This window comes from Rhagoletis pomonella, unplaced genomic scaffold, assembly GCF_013731165.1.
Source record: "Rhagoletis pomonella isolate Grant_MI unplaced genomic scaffold, Rhpom_1.0 Rhpom_scaffold_00009, whole genome shotgun sequence".
In the NCBI taxonomy this organism is placed as follows: Eukaryota; Metazoa; Arthropoda; class Insecta; order Diptera; family Tephritidae; genus Rhagoletis; species Rhagoletis pomonella.
In genome coordinates, this window is record NW_023458563.1 from 18,718,707 (window position 1) to 18,733,417 (window position 14,711).

The 14,711-nt window shown below is 32.2% G+C and overlaps 1 protein-coding gene across 7 annotated transcripts in view; it reads right to left on the reverse strand.

The window, feature by feature from the left end:
- Window positions 1–14,711, reverse strand: part of LOC118745617 — a 314,215-nt gene that overhangs the window by 134,400 nt on the left and 165,104 nt on the right. For 5 of the 7 annotated variants that reach the window (XM_036479135.1, XM_036479136.1, XM_036479138.1 and 2 more), the window contains one exon: window positions 8,809–9,043. The exons of 1 other annotated variant lie outside the window; for it this stretch is intronic. The gene's annotated coding sequence lies outside the window, so the exon portion shown is untranslated. The remainder of the gene's footprint in view (window positions 1–8,808; window positions 9,044–14,711) is intronic. One more of the 7 variants, XM_036479137.1, reaches the window with a different exon arrangement.

Below are 14,711 nucleotides of genomic sequence, written 5' to 3' on the forward strand. Positions count from 1 at the left end.
ATTAAACAAATTTTGTATCATATGAAAGAGGACTGAAATAGCTTTTAAACAGAAATAACGAATGAAGGCTACCACATCTATTTATATTTTTTTATAACTTAATGCTAAAGAAATTCATGTAAGTACATACCTGACCCAATGTTTGTGCTATGCTAATTAATTAAAATTTTTTATTGAAATATTTTTCAATGTGTGGCTTTCCTCTTTTAGACATTTCAGTTTTAAAGCTATTTAAGTCCTCTTTCATTAGATACCAAACTTGTTTAATTTGAATAAGCGGTTTGTTTATTATCCGCAAAGTACAAGGCATATCAAACAGGTAGTAGCATTAGAGCAAAAACCATATTTGCGTGTATTTTGTTGTTCTTCTGGTATCGAAAGTGTCAAAAACTGTTCCGATTTTTTCTTCTAAATCAAAGCGCGCCATGTGAAAGAAAAAAATATTAAAAAATTGAAATTGGTAAAAAAATACAAAAATTTGCAACTTTATTTCTTAGTAAATTTGTTTACTTCTCGAAGCATTGATCCATCCTTTGCAAGGCCCAGTAATTTTCGGTTGTGCTGCTGAGTTGGGCGAACGTTCCAAAAGCTGTTATTCAATCGCTTGTTTTGTATGGAAAAAGGTTTCACATGCAAATAGATTTTAACAATTTAGAATTTTTGTGATAAAAAAATGTTAATAAATTTACATTTTCGAGATCAAATAATTTGAAAAAAATAAAAATCAAATCAGCTGCTCTACTGATACTACCCGCTCAATGTGCCTTTCGGAATAAAAAATAACTGTAATTTTCGGTCCCTTCAATATTCGCATTCGCAAAAGATCCGCATTGGTTTTTGCGAATGCGAAAGCAATGCGAATGTTAAAATTAATGCGGAAGCAACAACCCTGATCCAGATATCTCCTTATTTACAAAAAAAAATATTTTATATATTTTAATATATTGCTGGTCTTTATGTTTATTTTATTATTATGTATTCATAAACGGAACCAAACTTTTATAAAGGTATTTAACAAATAAAAAATAAAAAATGTTTATATAATATTTACATACATACAATGGTCGAAAAAATTTTAGTCGCACTAAATTTTGCCAAGTTTTCACAATTATAATTTTTTTTTTGGTTATTTAATTTGAGTTAGTTTTTATAATTATGTAGTAAACTCTTTAACAAAACCCGTATAAATCAAACTTTGTGCAATAAAAAAATCAACAAACTTTCGTAAAAAGTTCGACCTTTAAATTAGATTTTCTAGAAAGATTTTGAGTATGCAGTTTATTAACTCAATCAGTTCTACTGCAAGTTTCAAGTGGGTAAAAATTTTTGGTTTAGAATTTTTTGCCGAATTTGTTGTGGGTTTCTTCCATATAAAAATAAATTGTGTTTATTCGTTACACGAAAGCAAATGCGACAAAGAAATTTCTAAAACATCAACGGTAATTTTTAGCCATTTGTAACTTTGTTGTACTAGAATTGAACGAACTGAAATTCCCCACTAAAAAAGGTCCATTCCCCGATTCCCCACGCAAACTGAAATTCCCCGCAAATTGGGGAATTCCCCACGAGTTGGCTTCCCTGGTACATACCGATTTTTAAGTAAGATCTAAATACCTAAGTACATATGTATAAAAACTGATTTATACAAATTTTAATCAGCTTTAACCTTTTAAGACAATCTGTATTTTCTGTTTTCAATTTAATATAATTAAATAAGTATGAACTTATCTAGGCATCAGCGCTGCCAGAACTTTTTGGGGCGACCGGCTATATTGGCAAAAAAACAACGGCTAAAAGTGGCTAAAATGTTTTATCTAAAATTCACATGTTTTATTTACAGAAATCGCAAATAGAAAGACTAGTAAAATCATTATTTTTTTTTTAGTTAATAAAGGTTATACGTAACAAAGCTTTACACCACACGTTAAATAAATCACAAAAACAGAGACTGGTAAATTCATTACAAATTATTTTTGTTTAACAAAAGAAACTGTCGTTATACGTATATCAGAAGTCATGGTTGTATTACTTAAATATAAAACAAGTAAGAAAGTGTAAGTTCGGGCGGAGCCGAACATTAAATACCCGGCGCAAGTATTAAATATATGAGTTTCACCTCTCCGAAAGCTACCGCTACATAGTAAGCAGGAGTGTATCAATTTTGTGTAAATTCGCGTCCTTAAATTTCGAAATATTGAAGTTTCAAGCATTTCTGAAATTTACCGTTATTTGAAAAGCGGTCACAATTTTAGTTCGATTTCTATAATTTTCAACGTTTTGCTTTTATGTGGCAAGCACAATAACCATACTGAGTTTGGTACAAATTGGTGGAACGGTTACCGAGATACATATATGTGATCATAAGTGGGCGGTGGCACGCCCATTTTCCAAAATGTTATCATAACCGTATCTCTTGGTAAAGAATTGTTGCAAGCATCAATTTTGAATAAATTAGCTTTAATATTTACTGATTTATCGAAGATTTCGTATTTCTCCAAATTACCGTTATATGGGATGTGGGCGTGGTTGTTGTCCTATTTTAAACATTTGGTATGCTGTAGTAAGGCTAACAATTGTGCCATGTTTGGAAGAAATTGGTGCAGCGGTTACCAAGATATACACATGTAACCATAAGTGGGCGTGGCTGAGCCCATTTTCCAAAAATTTATAATATTCTTATTTCTCGTCTAAAAATTATTGTAAATATCAATTTTGAGTGAATAAGCTTCAGTAGTTACTAAAATAACGCAGTTTTCGTATTTCTGAAAATTACCGTTATATGGGAGGTAGGCGTGGTTATTCTCCGATTTTGCCCATTTTCAATACCATCCGTCCTACGCCCGAAATAAGTGCACTTACAAAGTTTCGTTAAGATATCTTAATTTTTACTCGAGTTATCGTGTGCACAGACGGACGGACGGACGGACGGACGGACAGAAAGTCACGGCTTAATCGATTTCACTTTCCATTCTATCTCGATTCGTTTTGCCTGTTACAAACAACCGTTATGTGAACAAAGTTATAATACCCTTGTTCACATGTGCGCTCGGGTATAAAAAGAGATCAGATACAAACTTATGGCGTTTTTTTATTAAAAAATTTTTCTTTACATTGTAACATTTGCACTAGGTTACTTTTCGTCCTGAAAAATGGCTATATTAGTATGAAGTATTTTGCTTAGTCGGAGGCCAATATTTTGAGAAATGAACACGTGAAGCTGTGAAAGGGCTGAAGAAAACAGGCCAACATTATTTCGAGAAAAGAAAACGCCATTAATTTATATCGAACAAGCCGGCCGCTTTTTAAGTTTTTAACAATTCTACTATTTAAATGTATTTTGATGTCTATATATTCGAAACCCCCGTTTTTAAAGTCCTACTCACTTTCGCATGCCTGTCTCAGGGCAATAATAAGCAACAATAAAGTATGTTGACACCATGATACAATAATTTACAGGTATTGTCTTCCCATAGAGTTTTGTTTCACATCGATATTCGTGCTCTTTCTTCGCATTCGTTCTTTTCTAAGTGTTGTAAATAAAACTTCGCACTTAAATTTAAACCATTCATAACAAAAATTGTATTAAGAAAGTCCCCGCTCCGTCCTTCCTTGGAAAAAACACAGTGACCCAAATATAGAATGGGACGCGAGATTTTAGCAAGTGTTGGCTATTTTTATTTAGTTTATTTAATGTTTACTATTTATTTATAAAAATATATCTGATTACTCAACAAATTAAGGATGCAGTAAGGTACATCAAAGACAATGTACCCGCGAGAATGCAAGTGAGCATCCTCTCGGATAGCCAAGCGGCTATTCAGGCACTTTCCTCTAACTCTGTTAGATCTCAGCTAGTGGATGAATGTAGGAGAGAGCTGGCCTATATCTCTGATCAATACGAAATTACCCTAATATGGGTCCCGGGACATAGGGGCATCTACGGAAACGAGGCAGCGGACGAACTAGCAAGGAGTGGCTCCGCACTGGATATGTCCCACTCGGTGGACATGGGCGCCTCGCTCAGGGAGATTAAGGCAAAAATTACCGAATTTTATCATTCGAAGGCCAGGCAGAGGTGGAACTGCACAGGATCCTACAGAATTGCCCGGCAGTTCTGGGTGTCCTACGACCCACTCAAAACCAAAGCTCTCTTAGGAATGAGCAAAACAAATGCCTACAAACTTACTGTAGTGTGCACAGGGCACTGGCCCGTTGGGGTACATGCCGAAAGGATAGGACTGCCCTTCAATAGGTCCTGTCGCAGCTGCGATAACCCGGGCTCAAAAGAGACAGTCGAACACTTGCTGTGCGAGTGTCCAGCCCTCGCAAGGATGAGGCTAAATACACTCGGCAAACCATTCCTGCAGAATATTTCAGAGTGGAGCTGCCTCTCTCTGTATGGCGTACTGAAATTTATTAAAGCCGCCAAATGGCTGTAGGTTGCACGAGTTGTGGAATCAAAATGGCAAACTTGCTAATTGCTTGTCACCTGTCTGACAATTCACTTAAACCAACCAACCAACCAACTCAACAAACACCATATAAGTATCAATTTCAGGCTTTGTGCAAAAATTTCACCAACTTTTAACTTTTTAATCAGCATATTTACAAAATCGTATGTGTGCAGTTTTGTAGTCCAATGATATTTAGTATAATATAGTGAAAATTTTAAGTAGCTAGGACTTGCCGTTGATTTTTGTAATTTTTTGTTATAACGGTGTTACGAATTTTTTCCATACAAAGTATGTTCTAAAATTTTTTATATGAAGAAAAATGCGGAACACCGTCAACTAAAAATTGTCAATAATTAACGGTAGGTGCCAGCTACCTTAAATGTGCAATTCACTATACAAAAATTTTAAATTAAAACAAATGCAGAATTTTCATTACTTTTGCATAAAATATGAAATTAGGATTTAAATGGTGTTTGTAAGTAATCAGCTATACCTTCATATAAAAAAATTATAAGCTGAAATGTCGCGTCCCAGTTCATATTTGGGTCACTGAATATTCACATAAAATAACAATCATTGAAATCGGCCCGGTAATTTAAGACTTTTCGTATTAGAGAAAATTATTCAAATTTTATATACTTAACACAGTCCTAGCAGTTTCTAGGTTTTAGGTCGCCAAATATGTAAAAATGGAAACTTATATGTACATATATTTAAATTTTAATAAAATACGGCAAATAGCGAAATCGGCTAAAAACGGCTAACTTTTTTTTGCAAAACGGCTAACAAATCGGCTGCCGGCTAAATCGAATTTTCTCCGGCTGTTATCTATGCGGTCTCCACTCTTTCGAAGGTAATGCTGCGATTCCATTTAATTTTAATTTCTGTGGTAATCGTGTTTTTTGCTGGGACGTATTTGAATGTCCACATATATGTATACGTAAGTGCACATATCGAGCCATAACCGCCAAAATGGCGTAAACGACATTTTTTTCAAAATTGTATTTTTCATGCAAAAATATTCCTACACTTAGGGGAAAAAATATTAAAATCAAATAGAAACGTAATTGATCTTATTATAAACGTCAACGAAAGTACTGTATATTCGTAAATATTTAATTCAATTACGCGCATCTTAAAATGACCGCGTTCATGAAGTGAATACACAATCAAGACAAAAACAAAAAAAAATATTTAATTTGCATGTTGCCTGCAGTGGAATTCGAATCCTGACCATCTCTGGATATCAATAAATTGTGGCAAGCATATTTGCGCACTCAGCTAAAGTAAACCAAAAATTCAATTTTGTATTACAGCCATATAAATTTTCTTTCAAATGTTGAATTTCCATCAACACCACAGCACGCGATTTGTACGGATATAGATGTACTATGTATGAATGTGTGTGTTTTCACCGCTCTGCATGCTGGGGATGCGTATATACACTTACATATGCATACTAAGATGTGAACAGTCAAATACGTGCATAATAACCCTGCAGTAAAATTTAGATAGTCTGACAAAGCGCTAGTTCCGAACTACATATCTCAGAACTATCTGTGAACTAGTGCAAAAGGAATGCAGAGCGGGACAGTTGAAACTTGCGGTGTAAATGTGGAAATGCTCACTACTCGTACAATACGAAAGTAGCTCAGCGAGAAGGCCTCCGACTCAACCATCGTTGGTCGAGAGTTCAAATCGCGGTGGAGGCAGTTGTGAGTTCTCAAATTTAATGAAGTTAAATTGTTGCGTGCAGCTTGCAATATTTTTTTTTAAATATGTAACAAAAACGGAATCTGTAAAAGAAAAGAAAAAACGAAAAAAATGTCCAAAAATCGAATCGCAAAAACGTTTTGTTATAAAAAAAAACTGTCCGAAATGGAACTGGATAAAAACTGGTTGCAAAACTGCAAAAAACTGGACAGTCGGAAAAAGGTCTAGTTCTAGGCTAGTCAGATTTTCTGCAGGGAAGTTTTTGTATGAAAATATTATTTTTAAATACGAACATTTTTAAACGATAATCAAATATAAAGTATTAATTTTTACTATGCATTATTTCCCTCAGTGTAGAGCATATAGATGCATTTCTGCATCAAAAATAAAATTTTGAAAAAATGTCGCTTACGTTGTTTTGGCGGTAAAGCTCGATATGTATATATACGAAGCATCCCAGTGGGAAAAGTAGTAATGCATTACATGCACGATAAATAAAGTACTGTATTTCTTATGAGTTTTAGATTCTATCACCTTTTACTATTTAATCAGCATTCTAATGTATCCAAAAAGTCGAAAAAAATTCATATTAAATAGCATTCATTATTGCATTACTTGTAATACAAAATTGAATTTTTTGTTTACTTTTTGCATTTGCTTTGAGAACACTTGGAAGTGCGAGTATCATTATTGATACTTTTTGCAAATACGAGTACTGGAATCGATTCTTTTTAAGAGTATTCTATACATATGAGTACTACTATCGATACTTTTCTAAAAAGTTCTATCACTACGTCACACTGTTTTTCCAAAAAGTTTATAATTGTCTTATGTATTTTATTTAACTTCCCAACTATCTACAATTGGGATCCAGTTTTTAAGCAAATATCGTAGGTTTTACATTTTTCGCCGATTTCGCCTGTATTCAATACAAACCTAACCTGGACGAAGGGCAACCTTTGTACCAAATTTCGTTCAGATATCTCAGAAAACAAATATACAATCGGCTTCTCTTTTCATTCTGAGTAATGTGGGATATGTATGTGTCTATATCTATCTTGATTCTTTTAGGATGTTACAAACAACCGTTATGCGAACAAGGTTATAATACCCTTGTGCGCAGTGCGCTCGGGTATAAAAATTAACCATTTGAACCAAAACGAATCCCGGTTCGGGGGGTTTTTTTTTAAGTGGTTCAAGCCACTGAATCGAACCGAGCGGTTTGCAGCTCTGATTTTTTCTGCATTTTCGGAGTAAATTGTCAGTGCCATAGTGGATGTGAGCGATATGTTCCCATTTTAGAAATAATCCACAAACTTTGTGACGAATTGTACATACGTTCACGACTGTGACGATTGGAAACCTGGTCCATATCTACCACAAGCTTAACTGTGTTCTTTACGCACTGCTTAAGCTTAAAAATATTAACAAGTTTCCACAGGTTTTCCTGCAAAATTTATTTTTATGGTTTGCATTCTAAATTTTATATTTTTATTTTTATTGAGTAACTATTTATTAGTAGCTTTTCTTTAATGCCCGAATGGTATGTAAATTCGTATCTAAAAGCATAAACAGACGACGTACTATCGATGTTTTCCCAGGGTGGAATTATAAAGCAAACAGTACATATTTTGGATATTTGCTCTAATAACTGTAATGGTAAAAGTATATTATACAATGACTGATATCACATGTAATGTAATGCATAGTGTTAAAGAATTTTTTAGAAAACCGACCTCCGAAGGTGTTTTCAAATATACATATATAAATACATGTGTCATTAAACAGAATAATTTTGAGTTTTACAAAATATTTAATGGCCTTGTATAACTTGTCCAGTTTTAAATCTCAACTAGTATACATTTAATAGTTTTATGATTCCTCGTTTGACTCTTTTGAAATGTAGACACCATTCTTGAAATTACCAAAATATCAATATTTGGACAAACCCTCCGCGGAAAATTTTAAATGAATACTATAGAAAGCACGAATTAATTGCTTGCCAGGGGATTATTTAATATGCTGGTAATTTCAGTTCCATAAAATATTCCTCAAATTATTTCTTTGCCTAGACAATCATTAGTCTTTTAACTGTTATAAAAGACTTCACGAAAATCAAACTTTTGATGGATTCGTTAATAGAGCCGAAAATGTGCAATATTTCCTAAAATCTTTTCTAACAAATGTTATGTATACTTATGAGAAAATAAACATCGATAGTGACAGAAAAACACCGATAGTGGGGTAAATTGGCAAACATCGATACTATCGATAGTGCCATCGATTGTTTTCCAGCGCTAAAGAATTAACCAAATTTCCATTTAATTTTGAAAGGATAACGTTTGCACAGCAAAAAGGTATAATTTTATAATAATATAATACATTTTATTAAAAAAATTAAATACTTATTAGCGAAAAATTGTTTTCTCTGCCAAGTTGTAAAAGTCAAGATACGGAAATATTTTTCTAGAAAATGTTGACTGTTAGCAAGTGTATCGAGATTTTTTAGGTTTTTGCCAGTAAAAGGCAGTAATAGTCCTGATACTTTTCACGAAACAAACAATTTTTATCCTTTGTTAAACTTATTTAATTATATAAAATAATATATAAAATATATTATGCATACTGAAATTCAACTTACATCTTTAACTACTCGTCCTTAATTGGTTACTATTTTTAGGTTTTGTCAATTTGGAGTTTTATGATTTGTTAATAACGCTTCTGCTGTTATTTATTAGGTAAGCTCTTCTATATTTCTTTTTTTCATCTAATGATGTTTACGAGATAAAATTCTGCACTTTTTCGTTGTTGAGTTTAATTTGCTTCTATTGGAGATTATAAAAGTTTAAAGCCACTAGTATCTATTGGATTTAAATCTGAAATAAAAATGGATATTTATCATATATTATTATCGTAGTGGTTAATTAAAGGAGCATAATCATATTTTTAATATCTTTTTCTAATATTTAACAGAAAAGTAGATACATATACACCTACTTCTTATTTGTATTTTTATCTACAAAGCTTTCAAATAAGGAGTTTTGTATTTAGTTGCCTTTATACAAATCAGATACCGCAACGATTGAAAATTTTATTATTAAAACTCCTATCACAAACCTAGAAATTTTAGAATTATTTGGAGCTTGATTTTATAAATTATCCTTTAATCATTTAAACTTAAATGCAAATAATACTTTTGACCTTTTATTTTGAGAAATAAAAAAAAATTACCAAAGCAGGTTTAATTCAACGTATAACTACGGTGACCATATTAACCAACGTAAAATAAAGTAAATTTTTTTCAAAATGATAAAAGTACCTTACCCATATCGTAATTTAAATCAAACATTTACTAATACATTATATTATTTAATTGTACAAGTTTCCCTTATTTAAAGGCGCTGTAAACGGAATTTTAACCGATTCCGAAAAATTAAACCCATCCCTTGGAGCCAAAATGCGTTTCTCATAATTCATACAACACGACGAAGCCAGCACACAGTGGCTTAAAATTGGAATTGGAAATTTAATGTTCGTAATTCACTAAAGCCTTCATTTTTGAATCAATTGGATTATTATTTTTTTATGAAAGCTTATAAAACTAGTAAGAGACCAGTTGAGCACGAATTTTGAAAGTGCAGAAAAAGTAGCAATTTTGAAGAATATCGATTCTCCTGTGCCAGTTAATAAATGTTACATAATAAAACCTAATTGAAAACAATTGTAGGGTTCCTCCAAAATGAAGAATAATTTAACAAGAAAAATTTGAAATGTTATAAAAAAATCACCAAAATTATAAAAATGCTTTATAGACCAATAAATTGTAGTATAATAAATCAGGGCTGCAAACCACTCCAAAAATCGGTGCGGTTCGGTTCAGTGGTTCGAACCACTTAGAAAAAACTTGTACCGGTACAAGAACCGGTTCATGAGTCTACCTGAATCGCGGTTCGGTTCGGTTCAAACGGTTCAATTTTTTTATGCTAAAGGATACAAATATTGCAAAAAATATTACAAATCTATAATATATAAATAAAAGGCTTTTTTACTGAAAAATAAATAGGGACGCGACATTTTAGCACGTTTTGGCTATTTTTTTTTTGTTTAATATTTATTTTTGTTTTTAAACGTATAAATCCAAGTTTCGTACTTTATGCAAAATTATGAAAATTCTGGCAAGTTTCATATAAGTTTCAATTTTTTTAATAATAATTTTTAAACTTTAAGTTGATTTTGGCAATTTTTCACGTATTTTCTTTCACACAACGTATGTGTGAATTTTTTTGTTGTATGGAAGAAAATGAGTAATACCCTAAAAAAAAAAATTATTTAAAATCAACGCAATCAATGGGAAACTAGAAAAATGTTCATAAACTCTTTTAAGGTTTGAACAAGTCGTGAGCCTAGTCGATTAGACAAAAACAGCATACTCAGAATTTCGAACTGACACTCAAAATGTTGGCTTAATGTTGAAATCCTCATTTTCAGTAGGTTGAAATTTAACTTGCTCTTAACTTATGTACAAGTATACCTATAGTCAAAATAATAGGAGTGCGACATTTGACTAATTTTCTTTTGTTGGTTTAATGTTCATTAATTTTTTATAAAAGTATAGCTCGTTATATAACGACAACCATATAAATCCAAATTTAAAACTTTAATCGAAAGTATAAAGTAAAGTTTAATCGAAAGTGGAAGTATAAAATTTTTTTATCAGAACTAAAAAAAATCGAAGTATGCAGTTTTATATAGCGCATAAAATTTTAGTGTAATGTGTTAAGTGCAAGTTTGAGTTATTTAAAAATTGGTCTTGATTTTTGGATTTTTTTGCTGGCGTTGTTAAGGATGTTATTCCATATAAAAACATTTCAATCATTCTTTATACAGGCGAAATTACCACTCACATAGGCGCCATCAAAGAAAAGAAATTTTGCAGGTCTACCTTACGGATTGCATTTTTAAACAAAGCTGTGTATTACAAAACATCAAAAATGCTTTAGTGGATTTTCATTTTGAACCGAGCCGAACCATTTTCTTGGGTGGTTTTCGGTTCGGTTTTGGCATTTCATTATAAAAACGGTTCGGAAAGTAATGTAAACTCGCTGCGCTAAAACCATGTAATTGTTGTTGTTTAATGTGAATAATTGTAAAGTACTCCCTGAGAAAGGCGCGAAATGTGTTAAAACGCGTAGAAGTAAAAAAGGAAAATTTTATTTTCGCTTTAATTTCCACGGCCGAGGTAGCTCATACGCAGCACATAAAAACGGTTCGGTTCGAAGCCCGAAAAAAGCGACGTTTCGGTTCAAAACCGGTTTGCAGCCCTGTAATAAAAGCAAATTGCAAGCGGGTAAGAGATTGCGTTGATTTTTAATAACACTAACACTTGCTAACACTTCGAGCATTATTAAAAATCAACGGTAACTCTTAGACACTTGCACCTTGCTCTTTATTGTAATAAAATTTAATGATCTATTAAACTGCATATCCAAATTTTTAGTAAAAACCAAAAAAATTAATTTTGGTGAAAATTTCAAACTTTTGCGTGACTTTTTCCATTTTGGGAGAACAAAACAATTGTTTTCAACTGGTTTTTACTAGATAACATTTATTAACTGGAAAGTAGAATACATTTTCTTCAAAATTGCTACTTTTTCTGCACTTTACACTAAAAAATTTAAAATAAGAATTCTTACAAATCAGGCTCAACTGAACACTTGCAAATTTTATAAGCTTTCATTAAAAAAAAACTAACCAAATGAGTGAATAATTAAGGCTCCAGTGAATTATGAACACTAAATGTCAGTTTTGAAACTCAGCGTGCAACACGCCCAACTTTTTATTTTCTTTTGAGAATTTTACTCGAGGTATGTATATTAATTTTTCTATCAATATTAGCAAAAAGATTACCGATTAAATAGCAACCCTTAAGAGAGGTGCGAAACAAACTAGCGAAGGTTGTCATTATATTTTATAAGGGACATTTTTATTATTTTATATTCTCTGTTCAAAAATTTACCTCTGAAGGACAAAATGGGTCCTTTATTTAAAAAAAAAATAATAATAAAGGACAGACGGTTAAAATATAGAACTGTCCTTTAAAATAAAGGACGGATGGTCAATGTACGTATAACCCATTCTAAAAGAGTTGAAGGTAGTTTCACTTCAAACTTTTTTTGACGGATACAGGCATTTTGGAACTTTCATAATTTGTACAAGTATCAAGCAGCATAGCCACATTGTTAGGAATAAAATATAAATGATGATGTTTCGGAAAGGAATATTCTGCTGTTTTTGATGGGCCTTAGTCTCTTCCGACGATCCTAGTATCTGATAAGAAAAAGGTAGTTCCACTTTAAAATTTTTATACTGATACTGGCATTCTCGAACTCTTAAAATGTCTAGCAATTATGATTATAAAAACACGCAGTTTTATGCCATTAATAAAACAATCTAGAGAATTCTTCTTTCCGTGATAAATTTTATTTGCGTAGTTTTAAAACACATTAACATAACTACAGTGGCGGATACAGGATTTTATTTGGGGAGGGGCGATTGGGATCAACTTGTCTAATAACCTTAAATTACAGTCACATAACTTGATTCACAGCGGAGTGACCAATCACAACGGACTGACCAATCGAAGCTATATGACCCACAAGCATCCAACCAGCTTGAACCCTCATATATTTTACCTGCAATTAGAGGTTCGAGTAATATTATGAAGTGCAAAGTAAACTGTTTTGTGATATAATTTTACTTTTAGTAAGTTTCAGTTTGTGAATTTAGTGCAAGATCTATTTACAGACTCCCTTGTAATAAAGCAATTATACTAATGTATATATAAATACTTATTTTTTTCTTACAAGCTTGTCAAATGAAGGATGTAATTAAGTAACCTTAAAACATATACAGAATTTTGATTATAATAAGTGCTAAACCTATCAGACTTTTTTCATTAATGGCTACGCAAACATGTTTTTAACCGGCGAAGGGTTACAAACTTCATTCTAAAGTAGCGTTTGCTAATCAATGGAAAACATATTCGTTGCATTTACCAATAAATTCTGCTCTTGATTTTTGGAATGGCTTTTCGCTTTGTCCATCGTTCTGACCACACTTTATACTCTCCTGTCAACCTAATAGCGTCCTTTTCTAAGAAAAAAATCTTATCGTTTTCCATCCTTTAATCATGTAGTATATCAGGCCCTACATAATTTATTGTAACCGTCGAATACAGATGTTTTCGTAAAATATGCTCTTATAATAAAAATTAATAAGGATGGTAAGGAACGGTTATGGAAATGTTTTTAATTTTTAATATATTTTTCAAGTCATTAATGTTTTTATGCCCATACAAATGTCTGGTTACACAGTTGAATATGAAATTTTCTAAGTTCACCGCGGAAGTAGACAAAAAGGAGTATCAGAAACTTGTTCCCTTATTATGAGTTGTATCCGATTTTAGATCTTCGCTGTTTATCGGAGATCGAATGTAAAATTCGTATTATGAGCTATGCAACCGCGTTGAAATTTTCGTTGAGTATCGAATTTTCTGTCGAACAGAATTTAGCTTTCGATGCTGTAGTGAAGTGTCAGAGAATTGTGAAAAATGTATAATTTTGCGTTGCTAGACACAAATTTTAAACAATTTTTATTACTTTCATGCAGGTCAAACTTCGTGAATACTAAACACAAGCTCGAAAGGCTGGTTTCTCAGAAAATCCCAATACTCAGTTCGCACGATCTCTGAGAACAAAATCGTAGAGCTGTTGGTAGTTTTAAAATATTTTAAATAGATTTGGCTCGAAAGCACTGCTGCAGAAGATTATATCTGGAACCACTTATGATAAAGTAATGGAATTTGATACACCTATATCTATATACATAAAAATAAAATAAAAAAAAAACTTTTTAATATACCACGCTTTTATAAATGGACTAAAAAGTAGAAAATATTAGAATTTGTTATGATAACTTTTGATTTTGAAATTTAACAAAAGTCATTCAGCCATATCGTAGTGAATACGCATATTATGAGTTTCACCCGTAATCAATTTCGCTTCGAAACTGCTCATAAAATTCGAACATGCAAATGACATTTTTTGAAATTTGTTTACAAAGCCTAATATTATCAAATAACTAACATAAAACTTTAATTTTAAAGGATTTAAAATGAATTCAAATGCTATGCGACTTTTATGTGAGGAAGAAGCAAATGAAGATCAACGGGCAGCAAGAAGGTACTTGAGAGATAAATCCAACCCCTTGGAAATGCGTGAGACTTTGTAGGAAATTTTAGTGTAAACAATCATGGAACTATTAACCAAATTAGAAATTTGTTGAAATATTACAGAGTCAATAAGGAAACATTTAAATATTTATTAGACCTGCTAACTACTTCATTGCCGCCATCACGACAACAGTTTGCTATTCCGCCAGTCGTGAAGCTTAGCTCGTGTCTGAGATTTTTCGCTGAAGGCGGCTATCAAAAAGGTGTCGGCAACGATTTGGAAGTGGGCCTGTCACAATCGTCTTTTAGTCAGG